The 22,643-nt window shown below is 36.4% G+C and overlaps 1 protein-coding gene and 1 pseudogene across 4 annotated transcripts in view; one reads left to right on the top strand and one right to left on the bottom strand.

Moving 5' to 3' along the window:
• Nucleotides 1-22,643, top strand: part of Exoc6b (exocyst complex component 6B) — a 564,580-nt gene that overhangs the window by 392,445 nt on the left and 149,492 nt on the right. The gene's annotated exons all lie outside the window — the stretch shown is intronic.
• Nucleotides 5,104-13,420, bottom strand: LOC117285859 (annotated as a pseudogene).

Below are 22,643 nucleotides of genomic sequence, written 5' to 3'. Positions count from 1 at the left end.
TTAAGTATAAGAGTAATATCTTGTGCTGTAAAACATTACTGTGGTGAAGGTAACAGGAGGGAGATTAATCAGGCATAGGATTATCAGGTTTTGCAAATAGAAAATTTCAGCAAAAAGTTGAATTTTAGGTAAATAAGTTTTTATTACAGATTGAATATCTTTTATCTGAAATACTTGCAACCAAAACTGTTTCAGATTGTGAATATTTTGGGATTTGGAGTATTTTCATATACAGAATTGGGTATATCTTAGGAATGAGACCCAAGTCTAAGCACAAAATTCACTTACACCTATATGTACCTTATACATAGCTTAAAAGTAAAAATTTAAATAGTATTTTTAGTGTGTCTTATTTTCTTACTGCTATCTGTGCACATGGTAAGGTATAGAATTTTCTACTGCAATGTCATTTTGTCATTCCAAAACTTTAGGATTTTAGAACATTTTGGATTTTGGACTTTGGAATTAAAGATGCCTGTGTAAGCATGTGACAAATATTGCAGAGTACATATAGATACCCTAAGTACCAGCAAAATTGTTGCTTTAGTAAGAAGAAAGCCAACAAAGACTTGTAACTGAGTACTTTATTAGAAGTAGTGTGTTAAAAATCAGATTGCAGAGAGTTGAATGATTGCAAGATGAAATTGAATCAGTGTTTATAAACAATTCATTCAGAAATTGAGCCTAAAGGAGAAAGAAGAAGGGGTGTATGTCACTGCCTCTGAAAATTTCAGCGGTGGGTTACTTTTGTTACCATTGCTAATTCTAATGGCTCTGGACTGTTAAATTGTAAATAACACCACATAGTAGATGTAAAGTGACCAAGAATAAAAGAAATAATTGTTAATTTTTTTTGTTTGTTTACATCAATAAAATTTGTCTAATTTTTCTTGTCTTTCTCTATCCTTTCCTTTTCTGAATAATACGTTTTTCTGAAGAAATTCAGATCTCTTTAGTTTTTTTACCAAATTCCAGTAGACAGATGGCTTGAGCCCTACCCTTCCCCATGACTCACTGGAATCTCTTTGTCAGCTCTCTGTTTGTCAATAGATGGAAAGGATGAGGTTCTCTACTATTGCGTGCAAAAGTATTTTTGAGATCTTTTTCAACAAAGACCATTTTAATACAGGAGTGCTTTTATAGGTATAACCACACAATTTATGGGATCTGTGCTAACTCTTCGTAGACAATCAGTTTAATAGGACTAAACTGTAGGACAGCCTACATTTCAATTATAGCTATTTTTCTCCTGCATTTCTTAGTAGTTAAGATATTCCTTTAAAAACACCAGTCTGTCATGGAAAGTACTTTCTTATGTACCTTTTTCTCAGTGAGCTCCCTCTCTTTCAGTAGTGCACATGAGTTCCTGTGCGTAGTGCCTCCTTTAGAGTGATTGAGCTGTCTGAAGCAACATCCCTGAGCCCTCACTTAGTAACTGCCAACCCAACAACTCAAATATTTTTGGCAGAGATTCTCTTCTTCTCTTTTTTATTGTTTTTATTTATTTGATTTAGAAAGAAAACACTACTGCAAACTGAACTCTTAAAAACAGTTTATATTCTATAGTAAGATGTACCCTAAGAATAATTTGTAACTTCTGAAAACAAACTCAGCTTGTGCAAATTCAGCTTAAGCAGAATGGCAGACCAGCATTAATGCTGAGACTGACCTAATGCAAACGTTTAACATGGATATTGAATCATTGGCTTAATATCTTACATTAACATTCAACTTTGGAGGAATAAATTTCTGAAATAATTCTAGGGAAATTCCATGAAGTAAAGAAGAAAAGCTGTAAAATACCAAAATGTTAACTTCTGTAGGCAACATATGCAGACCATTTTACTAAGCTGTTTTGAAAGTGATCTCCAAAAATGAAAACTATTTCATCTAGTATCTTTAACTTTTTTGTTTTGTTAAATAATTGGCCATGTAGGGAAAAAAGCATATTGCCATTTTGTTGTGTGAAACTCCATTTTTACCTTACTTTTGCTGAGATGCGTATACCTGTAACTCAGGTGTTGAAACGGACATAATGTCAAATTTTGCTGCAATTAATTTGGATTGGCCCTTGTTCTGACTAATTTTCTGATGCCAAATGGCTGTTCTACAGTTCAATCCAATTCAAGCTGATTGTCTCTATGAAGAGTTAACAAAGATCCCATAAATTGAGTGGTTAGACCCATAAGATTGTATACTTCAAAATCTATCTGTAAGTCATAGGTGTCTCCAAGCCACCTGCACTTCCACTTGGCTGACCACAAATTCAGTGTTCCCTAAAACTCCCTCAAATTGAATACTTCACAGGAACAACTCATAAGATTTTCTGAAAAAATATTTCCCTATCTATTTTGAAAGATAATTTTGCAGGATACAACATTCTAGGTTGGAGGTTGATTTCTTTTAGGGCTTGAAGTACCTCTCATCAGGCTCTCCTTGACTTGAGGATTTGTGATGAAAAGTCTGCTGTGATTTTGATGGGCTTTCCTTTGCATGTGATATGTTTCTTTTCTCCAACTGCTTTAAGTATTTTGTTCTTCTGTTGAGTTTCCAGGATCTTGACTATTATATGTCTAAGTGTAGATTTTTTTTTTATCATGGCTAATTGGAGTCTTATATGCCTCACTTATCTATATGTCAAATTATTCCCCACTAGGAAGATTTCTGTCATTAATTCTGTGAATATTTTTTTTAAGTCATTTGTACTTTCTCCTGCTACTTTATGGATTCCTGTCAGTCTTATGTTATTCTTCTTTGCATCATGTAGGAGTTGTTGGATCGATTTCTCATGATCATTGCTTACTGTTTTTAAGAGATTTCTCTTTTCATGGTCACTGACTGCAATCCTATCTTCTAAATCTGAGATTCTATCTCCATATTCTCTTATCCTGCTGCTAAAACTTTCAATAGAGTTTTTAATCTCCTGGATATCTGTTTTATGTATTTCATTTCTTTCCTGTGTTTGGTATTCATTGTTTCCATGTCTTTCTTATGCTGGGCCTTCATGGCTTCTATCATGGTCCTGAGCTCATGTATTTTTTTGTCAGTTTCTTTTGTAGAGTCTTCAATCATGACTTTCATTTTGCTTACCATCTCTATGGTTATCTGGGAAATTTTATCTGTTTTGAATTTTTCTAGAGCCTGATTGATCTGTTTTGTTATTTCCTATGCTATGAGTTCAGGGTGTCCTGGTGGTTCACTATCAGATTTTTCATCCTCACTTGTCCTACTGTTTGCCATTGGTGAACTGGTAGTCTGTCTTTGTGTCTTGATTAAGTGTTTTCTCATTTTTATTTTTGTTGTTGGGTTGTCCTTGGTTTAATTCCTGAGTTATTACTTAAGTCTTCCTGATACAGTTGCACTTTAGCTTTTTAGTCTCTAATGACTCAGAATTCTCATTTTCATAATATCAGAGAAGACAACTCATAAAATCAGTCATAATCCTTTATCCCAATTGATACAATCATCCACACAGTAGGATCAAGCACAACTTTGACCACTTGTGGTAGTCATCAATCTATTACCTTTAAACCATGTGAATTAAATTAAAATCAAGAAGCAGTCCAAAATATGTTTGCAGTGACTAAACTCTTCAATATAGCATCTTTACCATTTAGGATGGGGGCTTAGACAGAGTTAGAATGAGAGGAATAGATAAGTAAAAGAATTGGAGAAGGTTTCATGTGAAGCCAGAGAACATAGAATGACCATACAATCTTTAGGAAGCTGTTAACGTCAAAAGGGAAAGACAGAGTGCAAGAATAAGGAGAAGAATATAACCAGTTAACAGTAATAGGGACTCTCCTTTAAAACTATTGACCTTTGAGTGAAGTAAAATGAGAGAAGAAAAGAACATAAAGAAAAAATAAGGTTAAAAGAAAATAAAAGAAGAAATCCAAGTTAGGGCAGGAACAGGAACAGAAAGGGAGATGAGGAATAATATAGTGGAGCAAGAGACTGAATTGGAAAAAGAGGACAGAAAAAAGAAAGAATTTGCAGAGTGGAATGAGGAAAAGAAGAAAAAAAAGAATTTGAAGGCCCTCTTTCAGACTATATCTCTGCAGTCATAATATACAATGTGCACAGCCATGTGCAGGACTAAGTCCTTTGATCTCAGCTAGCTGATGGCAGACCACTGAGATTCAGACTGATTTCCGGCTTCAAGGCCCAAATTGAGCTCCCTGACCCCCTGCAGGGTTGAACTCCGCAAAGTTCTACTACAGGTTCCCTCTGCCCTTTCTTTGAAGATATTCAAAATCTTGAGCTCAGAAAAATGCCCTTTATGACCACCTGTGCCTCTGTAGAGTGGATCCAAGGACTGGCACAATCAGAAGGCCTGAGAGCAGTGTGGGGGGGTGTTGCACAGGCGCCCGCATGGCAAGCTAGTCTTCACTGATTGGCCCCAGCCAGGCCAGAGTGAGAACAGGAACTCCAAGTGTCTGTCCCGGACCTCCACTTTGTACCTTCCACTGGATGATCTGTTTTGAATTTTTCTAGAGCCTCATTCATCTGTTTTGTTACTTCCTGTGCTCTGAGTTCAAGGTGTCCAGGTGATTGATTATCAGATTTTTCCACCTCCTTTCCCCAAGAATTTGCCTTTGATAAGCTGGAAGTCTGTGTTTGTGCTTGATCCTTGTTTGAATGTCTTATTTCTATATTTGTTGTTGGTAATATCCTTCATTTGATACTTGGGTTAATACTTTGATCTTCCTGTTCTATCTTGTCTTTAGGCTTTGAATCTCTAATGACTTGGCTCTTTTTCATTATACCAGGAAGGACAACTGATTAGATCAATCACAACATCTTAGCCCAAGTGATATAATTAGCAACACTAAAGCATCAAGCACAGCTTAAAAAGTAACAGATTGTGGTAGTTATATTAATCAATTACCTTGAACTGTGTGAATTAAATCAAAATCAAGGTTAGAGCTCAGAACAATGGACTTTATGACCCCCTGTGTTCCGTGATGTGAATGCAGGCAGGTGCAAGGGGCAGGGCTGTGTGGGGGTTGCAGGCCCCTGAACATCTCTGCCTCTTACCCGTCTACTCTGACATTGGGGGCCCAGGGTGAAAACTACCCTAGAAATAGTCTAAAAAGTAGTCTACCTCCATGCAGTTCTGCCTCTTACCAGTCTACACACCTCCTCCTCTTCCTCCTCCTTCTTCTTCTTCTCTTCCTTCTCCTCCTCCTCCTTCTCTTCCTCCTCTTTTCCTCCTCTTCTTCCTCCTTCTTCCCCTTCCTCACCATTCATATCAGGAACCAAGTAGTACTTCAATGGATTTTGCCAAATATTATCTTTGATGACATTTCCTTATCTGCACCTGCATCAGAATTCTCAATAAACCAGCTAAAGAAGCCCTCCAGTTCTTCATGCTGCCTCTTCCTGCTGGCTTTATTCTGCATTTAACTTGATCACATCCTTTCCAAATTTCCAGTTTTTACTGAACTTTGAAGTTGGATCCCAATTTTCATCCAGATGAATTTTTTTTGAAGAGAATGTCATTTTCAAAGTAACAGTTTTCATCAAAATAAAAGTCAATTCTGTAACTCTATTTATATCTTCAAATTCTGTCGTTTCAACTCTGGTTAAATAATGCAAGGACTCCATGATTCTCCTCAAGCAGTGCAGATACTTGTTGATCTGATCTTTTTTTAAAAAAAGGTTGGTGTAGTTTGTTATATTTCTTTTCTACTTTCAATATCTTCTCACTGACTAGTTCATTAAGTCTGTATATTTCTTTTTGTACTCATCAATATGTTCATTTGCTTCTTATTGTTCTTTTTTCCCTTGAGCAAGTCCAATGAGGCTGTTCTATCTACTGAAATTGGGATCATGGGTTGTATGAGTTTCTTCATGGAAAGCATGAGGTGAGACTGGCATTTGGGGGCCATGAAATGAGGAAAGTCTGAGAACCAGCCCCAAGGGCCATCTCAGGCCACAAAAGGCTAGTGTATAGCTGTGAATGCACACATTAAAAGAATAGAGTGATCTAAAATAAATAACCTAATGATTCATCTCAAGGTTGTAGAAAAATAAGAACAATCCAAATCTGAAACTAACAGTAGGAAAGAAATCAAAGCAAAAATTAATGAAATTGAGAATATAAAATATTATAAAGATAAATGAATCAAAGAGTTGATTTTTCAAGGATAAAGAAGATTGATAAACACTTAGCCAAATATACCCCTAAAAAAGGAAAGAAACAAGTTTGATCCCCAGTACCCCCCAAAAAAGGGAAACAAAGTGACACTATATCAGTTTAGTTAGAAATGGAAATTAAATCACAGCTGATACCACCAAAATCCAGAGAATTAAAAGAAACTGCTTCAGAAATTTATATTCTAAGAAATTGAAGAAGCTAGAAGAAATGGAGAAACTCTTACACAATATGATTTCCAAAACTGAATCATGAGAAATAAAAACCTTGAATAGAAATGAAATAGAGATAATAGTAAAAACTGCCAACTAAGAAAAGCACAGGCACCGTTGAATTCATCACAGCATTTTATCAGGATGTCAGGAAAGATCTAATGGCAAAACTCTTCAAACTTTTCCAAAAAACTGAAAGAGAAGGAACAGTGCCAAACTCATTCCTAAAAGCTAACATTTCCTTGATACTAAAACCAAATAAAAATTTTACAAAAAGAAAGAAAGAAAGAAACTAACTAGAGGCCAATCTCCTTAATAAATATAGATTCAAAAATTCTGAGCAACATAGTGTCAAACAGAATACAACAAATCATTAAAAAGATCATATACATCAGGAGCAGTTGACTTAATCCCAGTGATGAAAAACATATTTCACAATACATAAATCAATAAACATAAAACATCACATAAATAGAAGCAAGGACAAAAATCACATGATCATCTCAATAGAAGCAGAAAATGCTTTGACAATATTCAACATCCATAAAGAAAAACCTGATAAAAATAGGTACAGAAAAACTTTATCTCAAACTGATAAAAGCAATTTATGTTCAATCCACTGCCAATATCATACTAAATGGGGATTTCCCAGCATTTCCTTTAAAATCAGCAACAAGACAAGGATGTCTCACTCCTCCTATTCAATATAGTACTACTTGAAAATTTAACCACAACAATCAGGCAAGAGAAAGAAATAAAAGTAATGTGTATAGGAGAGGAAGAAGTCAAATTATTCTGATTCACTGATGACATGATCCTCTACATATAAATATAAAAAAGAAGACTGTTAGAGCCAATAATCTAATTCAGTATAAAGTAGCAGGATACAAAATCAACACACAAAAGTCAACAGTTCCTTTATACCAAAAACTGAGCTCACCAAGAAAGAACTCAATAAATCAATCAAATTCATGGAAATTTTTAAAAAATTAAGTATGTAGGAATTAACCTAACCATGGATGTGAAAAACTTGTATCATGAAAACTGTAGTATGCTGGAAAAAGAGATTGAAGAGGACAGTAGAAAAAGAAGAGACATCCCCTAATCCTGGATATGCAGAACCAATATTATAACATGGCCATATTACCAAAAATGATATGTAGATTAATAGTATAGTCTCAATCATAATACCAATAGCATTTGTCATCGAACTAGAAAAAATAATCCTAAAGTTTATATGGAACCAAAAGAGATGTAGGGTGGCCAAAACAGTCCTGAGCAATGAGAGTAAAACAGGAACATCCCAATCCTGCATTTCAAGTAATATTACAAATCTACAGTGATAAAAACAACATAGTACTGGCATAAAAGAGGACACAGAGGATCAATGGAACAGAACTGGGGATGAAGAAACTACCCCAGACACCTATCTTCAACATTGGTTTCCAGTGGGTGAAAGATAACCGTAACCAAATGGTGTTGTGAAAAGTTGATATTCACATGCAATATGAATTCTTGATTCATATTGTTCACCATGTACTAAATTCAAATCAAACTAGATCCAAGACCCACATGTTGAAACAGATATTGGCTGTTCTAGAAGACAAAATAGGTAAAATTCTCAAAGATATAGCCAGAACCAAGGACTTTCTGAATAGAACTCCAGTTGCACAAGAAATCTCATTAGTAATCAACAAATGGGATCATATCAAATCACAAACTTTTTGCGTAGCAAAAGAAGCAATCAACAGAGAGAACAAACAACTTACAGGATGGGAAGTTTTTCCTAGTCATTCTTCAGACAGAGGATATTATCCAAAATATGTGAAGAACTGAAAAACATATGAGCCACCAAAGTAATAGGCACAGTAAAAGCTAGATGATTAAAATGAGTAGACACTTCTCAAAGGAAGAAGTACAAATGGTCAATAAGTACATGAAAAAATGTTCAGCCTCTGTGATCATTAGAGAAGTGCAAATCACTACAACACCAAAGAGTCCATCTTACATCAGAAAGAAGGGCTATCTTCAAGAACCCCAAAAAGCAAAAAGTCCTGGTGAAATTCTAGGGGAAAAAGGAACCCCTCTATATTGTTGATGGGAATGTAAATTAGTATGGTCACTATGGAAATCAGTATGGACATTGCTGAAAAAGCAAAGTAGAAATTCCATTTGACTTACATATATCTCTTTTGGATATCTTCCAAAAGAGCTAAAAAGCCACTATATTACAGTGATACATGCATACTCATGTTTATAGCAGCAAAATTCATAATGGCTACATTTTCAAAGTGCGTATACTTCCATCAACAGAGAAATAGATAAAGAAAATGATCTCTCTATATATACATGTACATATACAATATTACTCTGCCATAAAGAAGAATAAACTTGTGTCATTTGTAGGAAAATGACTCAAATGCACCTGGAGATCATAATGCTAAGTGAAATAAATCAGACACTAAAGTTTAAATAACACATGGATTCTCTTATATGAGAAACAAAGTATAAATAATTTAGAGTAAGATAATAATTTAGAGTAAGATAAAGATGGAAGGAGACAGCGAGATAGACTGCAAAGATGGGAAGGGAATCTGGAGATGGGAGAATATGGAGTGGAGAGGAAAGGAGGTAAAAGGATTGAGGTTTGATACATATATGCAGCAATTCCCATGATGAATGTATTCATCGTGTATCAGAAATATATTCTAATAAAAGAAGAAGATAGAGCAAGCTTAACCTTCCTGGCTTTTTGTCCTCCTTAGATCTATAGTGGTGAGGATGGGTCTTCTTTAGAATACACAAATCAAATGCTAATCTCTTCCTGCAATACCCATAAAGTCACACCCAAGAATAATGTTTACCAGTTATCTGGGCATCTATCTAGTCATGCTGACACGTAGAATTGACAGTTGCAGACTCTGAGCAGTACCAAATCCCTGCCCTTCTTCAGGGCCATCTTTCTCCTAAAGGAGTTGCTCTGGGGCATGAGAAAATATTCAGTGCTTTCTTCCTTCATTGATCAAGAGAGAGATCTTCTGATGGGCCAAGCTTCATTCACTAATTTATTCCATCACAATCTCTTCAGGGGCTACTTTTTGCCATGGCAAATGTCTTTAGAGTTGTGGGGGGTCACCTGAGTGATTATGCCCAAAGCAGACTGTAAGCAGTGCAGGCTGTAAATGTTCTCCTGCAACTGGCTTGTTTATAGAAGCAAGTCAGGCCAAAGCCTATGTGCTGAGGTCAGAGTGACTCACACCCAAATTCTGTTCCCAAAGTTAAAACCTTCTTTACTAAAAAGACAAGGCTAACTATTAACCACAATCTGTATTTTGTCTATCCTGTTCCCAATTCAGGAATGTTTTGTCTCTTCCTTTACAAGTGTCGCCTGCATAAGTAACATGTCCATAACGACTACACATCCTCTCATGTAGTGCCTTTACCTCAGCCTAACTATGATGTCACCAATAAAAATCAACAGCTCTGGGTGCTCAGGGCCTTTGCTTCTTCAGCTTTACTTACATAAGCATTGGTCACTCTGGCTCCCAGTATCTCTGCCTCTTTAACTCTGTCTCTAAATTGCTCTTCTTGGCATGCACCATAGCACTGAGCAGATCATCGAACCTACTGCAAAGGTCTCTGATAAAATTGAGGCTCTGTATTGATTGCTCAGGAGAATCATAGTTTATTATCAAACCTAACACATGGCAGGTTGTGATCCATTTTACTGCAGATATTGCGGCCTTCAGGAGCCCCGTGTAGTAGAATGAGATCCAGTTTTTGAATTAAATATGGCATCAGAAGAACAAGGCAACAGGATTGTGATCATTATGGAAAGGGGTCAGGTGTAAGAGGCCTAGCAATCCAGGAATGTCAGCTGAAATAACTGTACCAATGAAGATCCCAGATGTTCAGGATCAGGATCTTCCTTGAGAAAAAGAGGAACCAACAGAGTAGGACGGGACCTGAAGGACCTGAGGAACAAATGTGAGTCTCAGGCAATGATTGGGCATAGGATCAAGCAGAGATCCAGTTACCTGATGTGGGGAGCAAGAGGAGCATTGATCTCTGAAAAAAGAAAAATGCCTGCCCTGACCAGAACAAAAGTTAGGTAGAAGCAAGGAACTTGCCAATAATCAGAATGTTGAGATAGAAATGCTTAAATTCTACTGAGATCAGGACACTTTCCTTGTGTTCCATGAACCTGTACTTATGTATTAGTGTTCTGAAGAAAAATAGAATTAATTGAAACTGTAGTTATTAGGTAGGCTATTAGGATCATAGCAGTAAAGAGCTAGTGGATCTAGAAGCTGCAGAAGGTGATGGATGAAGGATGCAGTGTCTGTTGAAGGTCAAAGGCCTGGAAGTTTAGTGGAGGTCACCACTGCAGTCTGCATCAAAAAGCTGAAGACATTAGAAATCCATGTCCAAAGGCATCAGCAAACACTGGAGCTCTTTGAAAACAGGGACATTTCCTTTTCCTGTTTATTCTATCTAGGCTATATGCCTATTGGGTGTGGGTCCAAGGTGGGTCTTCTTCCCTTTGTTTGTTGGCCTACATGACAATCATCCACAGATGCAATCAGATCTGTACCTTACTAATCTTGTAGACATTTCCTATTTCGTTCAAGCTGACAATTCACCCCTTGTCACCCTGACAACCAGACACATTTCCTTAAATCATACTTAATCTCCAAATATAATTGTAAGTTAATAATTACACTTATCATGATGCAACTATGCTGTAAACAAATGGAAATGCCCTAATACCCTCTCCTGAATAGAAGACAGTTTATTTTGGGTGATACTTATTTTTCCCTTGACAATCCATTACTTCAATATTATACTGTAAAATTAGCAATACCTAACTACCAATATTAAGTCAATTAAAGTTATGTTGCAAAGAAAGAAAACAAGCATATCTCCTTAATATATGTGTATATATGTTATAAGTAAGCATATTAACACTATATGAAAAAAATATAATTATCCTTACTTTTTTAACTAGTTATATGGTCATAGCTGGTATTTATAATTATCTTCTTCTGCTACCTCTTCTGTATTCTCCTGGCCTTCAGAAAGCATTATACCATGTCTTAGTTATTTCCTGGTGAGTAATGCATCCCTTGATTCCTGAAGGTTCTGGGCCATTTGATACTCTGACTAGATTGGGTTGTTGTAGCTTTCCACTGTTCTTAATAGTAGAGAAATAGTAGATTACCTATGGGATCTCCTGAACTCTAAACATATTCTTCCTTACCTCCTTTGTAGAGTAGTAGTCTAGTTTGGTAGTCTGGATCAGTGATCCTTGCCAATAGTGTTACTTTCTTTTTAGCTTGTTAACTCAGAGGCAAGAGGAGCCCAAAATGGCCAGGGGGAAATATTAGCTTTCATTTCACTGTATAATTGTTCTGCCTCCTGGTAGAAGCCTTCCCCACTCTGCAACCAACACTTGTAGGCCATCAGAGCATAAGGTGGCAAGAACAGGAGGCAAAATTTGATAGTAGTCATTATGGCTAATGGTAAGTGGTAAAATTCCCATTTACACTCCTTGATTTCTGAAACTGCGAGTCTTAGCTATGGGAGAAAGATTACCATATATCGGGCCCTGATTCAGAGCATGTACAGGCTGAAGAAAAGAGCATATACAGCCTTCTAGAGAACACCACCTAGCTGGCACTGTAGAAGCATCTTCAAAACATCACCTTACTGTTCTAGCAATCCAGTTGTTTCTGTATGGTGTAAAACCTGTGACTTCCACGAGCACAAGCCTGTTGTCGCACTTCTTAGACCATGTAGTACATTCCTTGGTCAGAAGCAGTGCTGGGTGGAATACCATGAAGGTGGATGGGGCATTCTGTAAATCCATGCATGCTAGTATTAGCAGAAGCGTTACTGACAAGAAAGGTAAATTCATAAATGTCTATTCCCATAAAGGCAGTGTGTCTATTTCCATAAGGACAGAATTCTTCCTTTTCCATGATGGAAGTGGTCTAGTATAATCAACCTGCCACCACATTACAGGCTGAGCATCCCTAGAGAATGGTGCTATGTCAGGGAATGAGTGTTGGTCTCTGCTGCTGCTGCTGGCATCAGGCATTCAGCAGTGGCTGTAACCATATCTGCCTTGGTGAGTGGAAGTCCATGTTGTTTAGCCTGTGTATAACCTCCATCTATGTCACGATGGACACTTTGCTCATGAGCCTATTGTGCAGTGATGGGGTGACTCAGGACAGTAGTTGTCTTCTATTTGCAGAATGGGCCATCCCAACCATTTGATTATTAAAATATTCCACTGAGATCACCTTTTGCTGAGCATTCACCTTCCTCCATAAGGAGGAGGATCTTCACATCCTTCCTCCGTAAGGAGAGGCCTATTCACGTATTTCTTCCTGAAATGTCTTTGTCATCAAATTTTTGGTCATGTTCCTCCCAAATCCCACATCTAGCATTTTTTTTCTTCCAAGCTAAATGTACAACTACTGCACAACCTAAAGTTTGGTTCACTGTGAAGAGTTCTCTTCCTCACTATCCTGCAGGGGTGTCTTAGAAAGGGGCCGTAGTGCTGCAGCTTCACTTTCGGGCGGTACTTGCCTTATATGCAAAACCTTCTGGAAATGAGATATAGTCTCTTCTTCGCCTGTCAACTGATCATAGAGTGCTCCGTAGGAGGTCATAGGTGTATGCTGTGGGACAGAATACAGTATAGCAGAAAAAGAAACCATAGGCATTTGGGCCACATCTTCATGTAATTTACTTGTATGTTCAGGACCTGTTTGGGTCCAGTCATGTATATAACCACCTCCACTTGAAGATGGACTAAGGCTGTGCATGTCCAACTTTATGACTCAGTGGCTTTGGAGAGTACCCATTTTACTATGGGCAGCGCAGTTTGCATGGTAACCTGGTACTTCATGGTCAAGCATTCACTTTCCACTATGGCCCAGTAGTGGGACAGGGGCTGTTTGTCGATGGGAGAGTAGTTAGCTGAATATGAGGGGAGAGCCTTGCTCCAAAATCTTAAGGATCTCTGCTGCGACTCACCCATGAGGGGCTACCAGAGACTCCTTGTCTATTGTTGACCCCTCAAGTACCATTGCTTCTTCTGGTTCATATGGTCCACATGACAGAGCACACTTTGACCTATTTCAGAACCTTCTCTTATTCTGGGTCCGGCTTAAAACTATCACGCTTCTGAGTCACATGGTAAATGGTAACACACCCACCCATGTGAAGAATGTGTTGCTTACAAGATCCACATAGGGCCACTAGGAATTATACTTCTTCCTTAGTTGTAGAAGGGGCTAGATTCAGCAGATTAGCCTCCCATTAGAAGGGCTACCTCTGTATGCCCCACATCACTCTACTTCTAGAAATTTCACTGGGTAGAAGGCTTTTGAATTTTAGTTGGATTCATTTCCTATCCTCTGACATACAAGTGCTTTACCAATAGGTCCACAGTGGTTGCTCAACACTTGTTCGCTTGGTCTAACCAGCATAATGTCATCAATGTAATAGACCAGTGTGATATTTTGTGGAAGAGAGAGACAATCATATTCCTGTGAATTAAATTTTGACACAGGTCTTTAAAGTTGATACAGATAGGACAGTAAAGGTGTATTGCTTGTCTTGCCAGCCGAAAGCAGATTTCTTCTGCAGAGCCTATGGATATGTATAGAGAAAAAGTGTTTACCAAATCAGAAGCTGCATACCAGGTTGCAGGAGATGTATTAATTTGTTCAAGAAAAAAAAAATCACATTGATATAGCATTTGCTATTGGTGTCATGACTTGATTAAAATTATGGTAATCTATCATAATCTTCCAAGATCCATCCATATTGCACAGACCAAATAATAGGAGAGTTAAAGGGGGATGTGGTAGAAACCATCTCTTGAGTCTTTCAAGACTTTGATGGTAGCAGTAATCTTTGTAAACCCGCTAGGGATGCAATATTGTCTTTGGTTTCCAATTTTTCCAGGTAGAGGCAAATCTAATGGCTTTCATTTTGCCTGCCTCATTGTAATAGCTTTAATGTCACAGATTAGGGAACAGATATGGGGATTCTGCCAATTTCTAAATATAACTATCTCGAATAGGCATTCTGGAACTGGGGAAATAACCACAGGATAGATTTGGGGACCCACTGGATTCACTGAGGGCCAGTCCAAGCTAGGAAGTAATGGCTCCTCATCCATTTGTGAATAAGGCAAATGAATTGACCTTGTCCATACTGAAAGAGGATAAACTTCCTGAAATCTCAAATGATGGTGGCCTTAAAAATGTTTTATTTTAATGTTTTTGAGACAGCTTCATATCTACATACTTCTGGATTAAAATCAAAGCAGAATATTCTGAGATTACCACCAAAACATTGAAAACCCTGCTTCCATTTTCAATATGCTTCCATATCCATTGTTCTATCTTTGTGAAGCAGGATTTTCTCCAGTGACAGCAACCAGAATGAGACTATGGAGTAGGCTGGACAGAAGTAACACACTTCAGATGGCTCCCATTATCCCTAAATGGGACCATCCAGTTACAGAAAAACAAGATTAGGGCTCCCACTGATGCTGCATTATTTTGAGTTGTATAATAATTTTATTACATATTACCATATAATAATAATAGAAATAAAGCGCACTATAAATGTAAAGTGCTTGAATTGTCCCCAAACCATCCCTGTTCCCTCATTCCATGTAAAAACTGTCTTCCGTGAAACTTGCTTCTGGTGTCAAACAGTTTAGGGGCTGCTGGAGTAATCTATTAAGTAATATAGTGCTCCTGTGATTCAGTTAACCTGCCAAATGCTCCACTCCTGAACAGAGACTTTTAGGGGCATTTAGATCTAAACCATTAACAATCAGCATTTTTATATTGAACACCTATGAAATATTTTGAAGTTGTGGCTCAGGATTGTTATGGTCATTATTGGCTAGGAAAACTGAGGCAAAGCTATTTTCCCAGAAATATATATATGCTGATCAGCTATCATTTTTTATCTCCAGTCCTTTTTTGTTTATTACAGAAAAATATTTATTGGAACACTTTAGGCATACATAATGACAACATTCATCATAGGGAATTCACTGTCATCATTTTTAAAGGTACTGTTTTTCATAAATGATTTAAAACTACTTTTACAAGGGTATTAGATAAAGGGAAGCAAAAATGGTGTGAAGAGAAGAAGTTAGGCAAGATTACAAGTGAAGGACTAGTAGAGCGGCAACAGAAATTTGTTGAAAAACACACTGAAGAATATTTAAATCACACCTCTGCCATTATTTAAAGGGCAACATTTTAAAAATTTGAAATTCTAAGAGAAAGTTTTCATAATGGAAACCGGATAAAAGGGCTATGGTGTGAATCTTTGTGTCTACACAAAATTCATATGTAGAAATCCTCACCCTAAAAGTGATGTTATTTGGAAGAGACTCGAACATGAGGAAAGAGGCCCTCTCATAAACATGATTAGTGTCCACACAAAAAGAGAATCGAGAGAGATCCCTTATCCCTTTCGCCATGTGAACACATAAGGAGAAGGTGTTGTGTGTAAACTGGAAGGGAATCCCTTGTTAGATACTGAATCTACTGGTGCCTTTTTTGATTTCATTATAGTCAATGTCATCTGGAGCTATGTTACCCAGTACTTTAGGTACGAGCCAAAAGAAGCTGTTGGGCCCTTGAAATGTGGCTAGTCAAAAGTGACAAGTGCTGTAAGTGTAAAAGGAATACCAGGTTTTGGAAAATGTATAAAATATGAGAAAACTTTTGAAAATATTTCATGTTGAAATTATACTTTAGCTATATTGAGATAGATGCAATAGCATTATTCATTTTAATGTGTGTACTACAAATACCAAATCTACTAGGGGCTTGCATTTCTACTTAGTGCTTTTTTATAGAATGTATTTTCTGGAAACTTTTCTATGGAATCCCTTCTCAGTGTAAAATTTTATATAGCTATAGGTTTAGAAATGTATTCATACAGCAGAATAATCAGTACTGAACAGCATATGGATAAAATTAAGTCCTTGAAAGCATAGTAAAAATATCAAGGATATAAAGTTACTACTTTAGAACACCAGTCTTTCTCATCTCTCAGGAAGCCCACTCCTTTCATGGTAGATTTTGAACTTTCCCAGAGATTATACACAGAAGTCCTGCTGATTACTAATTGGGAGAGGCCTCTTTTCACCATAATTTAAAAAGAGTTATTGTGAAATTGTCCTTTATAAATGCTAAATCCTGAAGCATTCAGGAACTTCAGAGGAAAATTATAATTTTATTCAGATATAATGTATTTTAAGAATAGCACTTAATTTCTCTAAACTCACCCAGTTCCATAAATAAATGGAAGAGAATATGTCATATATGTATAAGGAGCACATAAAGTGAATATATTTTAGACATTCTAGGGTAGGAGATACATATTGAAGTAATAGACAGAATTAGAGGGATTAGATTTTAACTGGTTCACTGACTTAACCTCTTTGGCCTTATCTTTTCATCTGTTGAAGTCCTCTGTAATTACAAATGCTCCTTTCATCTTTAGGATTCTAAGGTTGTTAGTTTAAGTCATAGGACATCTTTGGTATCCTTGGCTATTTTTCGTGGAATATTAAGGGAAAATCCAATGTCATGTGCCTTGACATTACCACAGGATAGATTTGGGGACCCACTGGATTCACTGAGGGCCAGTCCAAGCTAGGAAGTAATGGCTCCTCATCCATTTGTGAATAAGGCAAATGAATTGACCTTGTCCATACTGAAAGAGGATAAACTTCCTGAAATCTCAAATGATGGTGGCCTTAAAAATGTTTTATTTTAATGTTTTTGAGACAGCTTCATATCTACATACTTCTGGATTAAAATCAAAGCAGAATATTCTGAGATTACCACCAAAACATTGAAAACCCTGCTTCCATTTTCAATATGCTTCCATATCCATTGTTCTATCTTTGTGAAGCAGGATTTTCTCCAGTGACAGCAACCAGAATGAGACTATGGAGTAGGCTGGACAGAAGTAACACACTTCAGATGGCTCCCATTATCCCTAAATGGGACCATCCAGTTACAGAAAAACAAGATTAGGGCTCCCACTGATGCTGCATTATTTTGAGTTGTATAATAATTTTATTACATATTACCATATAATAATAATAGAAATAAAGCGCACTATAAATGTAAAGTGCTTGAATTGTCCCCAAACCATCCCTGTTCCCTCATTCCATGTAAAAACTGTCTTCCGTGAAACTTGCTTCTGGTGTCAAACAGTTTAGGGGCTGCTGGAGTAATCTATTAAGTAATATAGTGCTCCTGTGATTCAGTTAACCTGCCAAATGCTCCACTCCTGAACAGAGACTTTTAGGGGCATTTAGATCTAAACCATTAACAATCAGCATTTTTATATTGAACACCTATGAAATATTTTGAAGTTGTGGCTCAGGATTGTTATGGTCATTATTGGCTAGGAAAACTGAGGCAAAGCTATTTTCCCAGAAATATATATATGCTGATCAGCTATCATTTTTTATCTCCAGTCCTTTTTTGTTTATTACAGAAAAATATTTATTGGAACACTTTAGGCATACATAATGACAACATTCATCATAGGGAATTCACTGTCATCATTTTTAAAGGTACTGTTTTTCATAAATGATTTAAAACTACTTTTACAAGGGTATTAGATAAAGGGAAGCAAAAATGGTGTGAAGAGAAGAAGTTAGGCAAGATTACAAGTGAAGGACTAGTAGAGCGGCAACAGAAATTTGTTGAAAAACACACTGAAGAATATTTAAATCACACCTCTGCCATTATTTAAAGGGCAACATTTTAAAAATTTGAAATTCTAAGAGAAAGTTTTCATAATGGAAACCGGATAAAAGGGCTATGGTGTGAATCTTTGTGTCTACACAAAATTCATATGTAGAAATCCTCACCCTAAAAGTGATGTTATTTGGAAGAGACTCGAACATGAGGAAAGAGGCCCTCTCATAAACATGATTAGTGTCCACACAAAAAGAGAATCGAGAGAGATCCCTTATCCCTTTCGCCATGTGAACACATAAGGAGAAGGTGTTGTGTGTAAACTGGAAGGGAATCCCTTGTTAGATACTGAATCTACTGGTGCCTTTTTTGATTTCATTATAGTCAATGTCATCTGGAGCTATGTTACCCAGTACTTTAGGTACGAGCCAAAAGAAGCTGTTGGGCCCTTGAAATGTGGCTAGTCAAAAGTGACAAGTGCTGTAAGTGTAAAAGGAATACCAGGTTTTGGAAAATGTATAAAATATGAGAAAACTTTTGAAAATATTTCATGTTGAAATTATACTTTAGCTATATTGAGATAGATGCAATAGCATTATTCATTTTAATGTGTGTACTACAAATACCAAATCTACTAGGGGCTTGCATTTCTACTTAGTGCTTTTTTATAGAATGTATTTTCTGGAAACTTTTCTATGGAATCCCTTCTCAGTGTAAAATTTTATATAGCTATAGGTTTAGAAATGTATTCATACAGCAGAATAATCAGTACTGAACAGCATATGGATAAAATTAAGTCCTTGAAAGCATAGTAAAAATATCAAGGATATAAAGTTACTACTTTAGAACACCAGTCTTTCTCATCTCTCAGGAAGCCCACTCCTTTCATGGTAGATTTTGAACTTTCCCAGAGATTATACACAGAAGTCCTGCTGATTACTAATTGGGAGAGGCCTCTTTTCACCATAATTTAAAAAGAGTTATTGTGAAATTGTCCTTTATAAATGCTAAATCCTGAAGCATTCAGGAACTTCAGAGGAAAATTATAATTTTATTCAGATATAATGTATTTTAAGAATAGCACTTAATTTCTCTAAACTCACCCAGTTCCATAAATAAATGGAAGAGAATATGTCATATATGTATAAGGAGCACATAAAGTGAATATATTTTAGACATTCTAGGGTAGGAGATACATATTGAAGTAATAGACAGAATTAGAGGGATTAGATTTTAACTGGTTCACTGACTTAACCTCTTTGGCCTTATCTTTTCATCTGTTGAAGTCCTCTGTAATTACAAATGCTCCTTTCATCTTTAGGATTCTAAGGTTGTTAGTTTAAGTCATAGGACATCTTTGGTATCCTTGGCTATTTTTCGTGGAATATTAAGGGAAAATCCAATGTCATGTGCCTTGACATTGTCCTGCCACTTATTATGGTCTTAGCTTTCTTTAATCCTTCTTCCTCTACAATTAATCACATAATATAGATGTCATTGTATATAAATTTAGTCATTGTAGCTAAAGTAATCTCATTCCTCATCTAGAATAATATTTCCTTAGGCGAAGAATAGCACTTAATTTCAGTAAAGGTACGCAGTGCCCCTGGACTCCATGAACTAATAGGAACCCGTATCATTTCTTCCTTTAAATCTTGAAGCAAAATTGTTTTCCAATTTCCTTTTTTTTTTGGTACTGGGGATCAAACTCTGGAACTCTGGTCCTTGTGCTTGTGAGGCAGGCAGCAGAACCACTGAGCTAAATACCTGGCCCTCAATTTCCTATTTGAGATTCAACCTACTAATTTCTCTAAATTTTTACTGATTATTCTTATATATATTATGCAAGACATAGAAATCGTGTCTCCACTTTTCTAGATTTATTCTTGTGAAGACAGGTAAATGTGTGCTGTCATTCACATCAATTACTGCAGGTGCCTGTACCCTCATTTCCTCTCAGCAAACTGTACATGATTTGGCCAAATGGAGAATGATTGGCCTATTTACTAAGCAGCAGCATGAAAGGCCCTTCATACTTGTGGCTTGTTGCTACTGCTTACTTTAGAGAGGATTTATTCCTTAAATAAAAAGCTATGTCTATTTATCCTAGTTCTCGATTGTCTTTCATAGCAAAAGAAGCTGGCAGACTTGAACATTAGAAACAATTTATAAATCCATTGAGTACTGGTTTGGCATTTGGTATGAGATTTTATTACCAGTTTAAATCAGATTATCTGGGGCAAAACTTTGAGAATAAGTTGTAGTTACCCTTCACTTTCCTCTGCTCTTTTATCACCACCACCACCATCATCATCATCATCATCATCATCCTTGATTTTTAGAGCAGTTTTAGGTTCATAACAAAACTGTTTATATAGTATAGAAAGTACCTTTATAGTCCCTTTCCTACCTAATATGTAGCCTCTTCCTCTATTAGCAGTGTGCCTTAAGGCACACTTGTTATAATCAGTGAACCTATGATAACATATTCTTACCATTCCAAGTCCATATTTTATATTAGGATTGATTCTTGGTGCTATACATTCTGTGGGTTTGGATAAATGTATAATAATATGTATATACCATTATATTTCCACAAAGAATACTTTCACTTTTCTTCCTGAAAACTCTCCCGTGTTCTACCTGTTCAACCTTCCCTCCCCTCTACCCTCTAGAAAATACTGATCCTTTACTGTATCCATAGTTTTGCCTTGTCCAAATTTTCATATAATTGGAGTCATACCCTATATAGCCTTTTCACATGGCATTTTTTATTTAGTAAGTGCATTTAAAGTTCCTTTATATGTTTTGAAGCCTTGATAACCTATTTTTAATAGGTAAAATTCTATATAACAGCATTTATCCATTCACCACCTGAAGGATGTCTTGGTTATTTCCACATTTTGACAATTATGAATAAAGCTGCTGTAAACATCTGTCTGTCTCTCTCTCTCTCTCTCTCTCTCTCTCTCTCTCTCTGTGTGTGTGTGTGTGTCTCTCTCTCTCTCTCTCTCTCTCTCTCGTGTGTGTGTGTGTGTGTGTGTGTGTGTGTGTGTGTGTAGATGTAAGTTTTCAACTCATTTGGATACCTAACTGAGTGATGCAATTGCTGGGCCTTATGATTAAGAATGTGTTTAGATGAAGAAGGAAGCATCAGGAATCTGTTTCCTCACCTTAAAAAACAATCATGCTGGCAGAATCTGTCCAGTATAACCATTTTTGAACTCTGGCATCTATTGAAGGCTTGCAAATTCCAGGTGAAATCTTAGATCCTAGTGGTTAATTTTGATCAGTTTCATTGCTTAGTTCTGTAGTAGGCAGCTGTCAATGTATTCCCAGAGCAGCTTTCACACAGTTCAGAGTGGAGAGAAAGATGCTGTCTTCCAAATTTCAGATTCTGTGTCTGATTACTGAATCTCATTCTAGATTCAGACAAGGGCTGGCAGCCATTGTTATAAGCCCCTTATCTTCCTGGTGAAGTGACTTCCAAGAGATTTTTTTTTTTTTTTGCTTTCAATTATTGTTGTCTTTTTCTCCCCTTTGGGATCCAAACATTATAGGGATATATGTTCACCATAGGCTCTTACAATTATTTTTATTTCTCTGGCATCATTAGTAATGTGTCCTTTTTCATTAATAATTTTATTTATTTGAATCCTTTTTCCCCTCTACAATTTTACCCTAGCCAAGGGTTTGTCTTTATTGAAAAATCTACTCTTCATTTTATTCTTATTTTCCTAATCTAATTTCAATTTATTTTTATCTTTATAATTTCCTTATCATTTTAGACTTTATTCTGCTTTTTCTAGTTCAAGTTCAAATTCATCTTGTTTATATGAGACTTTTCTTGTCTGATGTAAATAACTATTCCTGTTTTGTTTGGTTATCACTTTCATGACATGTCTTTTTCTAGCCCCACATTTTCATTCCATTTACATTCTTAGGTTAAAGTAACTCTTTGTGGTGTCATATTTTTGGAATTTTCTTTTAATCCATTTGGCCCCTTTGTGTCTTTTGGCTAGAGAATTTAATCTGTTTACCTTTAGGGAGGGGAGGGAGAGGGGAACATAAAAAGAATTAAGATCTGTTATGTACATGTACCAACTACCCATGGTGAAGGTAAACATTATGTACTGCAAACGTGTACTAATAAAAATAAAAATTAAAAAAAATAGAATAATTTTTGATGTACAAGTACTTAATTTTGCTGTTTTAGAATTTACTGACTATATTGTAACTTGTTTATTTCTTCCAATTTTGCTACCTTCTTTGGTAGTTTGTCGAATATTTGCAGTGGCATGTTTTCAAACTTTATCTTTGTCTCTTTTTTCTTTGAAGTTGCCAAGGGGGTTGCATAAAACATTTAATAGTTCTAACATTCTGTTTTAAAATAATAGCAGTTTAAGGGCCGGGGATTTAGCTCAGTGGTTTGGTGGCCTGCCTTGCAAGCGCAAGGACCCGAGTTCAATCCCCAGTACCAAAAAAAAAAAAAAAAAAAAAAAA

The sequence above is a fragment of the Fukomys damarensis genome, unplaced genomic scaffold (assembly GCF_012274545.1).
Source record: "Fukomys damarensis isolate Sample0158 unplaced genomic scaffold, DMR_v1.0_HiC HiC_scaffold_2, whole genome shotgun sequence".
Taxonomy (NCBI): Eukaryota; Metazoa; Chordata; class Mammalia; order Rodentia; family Bathyergidae; genus Fukomys; species Fukomys damarensis.
This window is presented reverse-complemented; position numbering and strand designations above follow the sequence as displayed.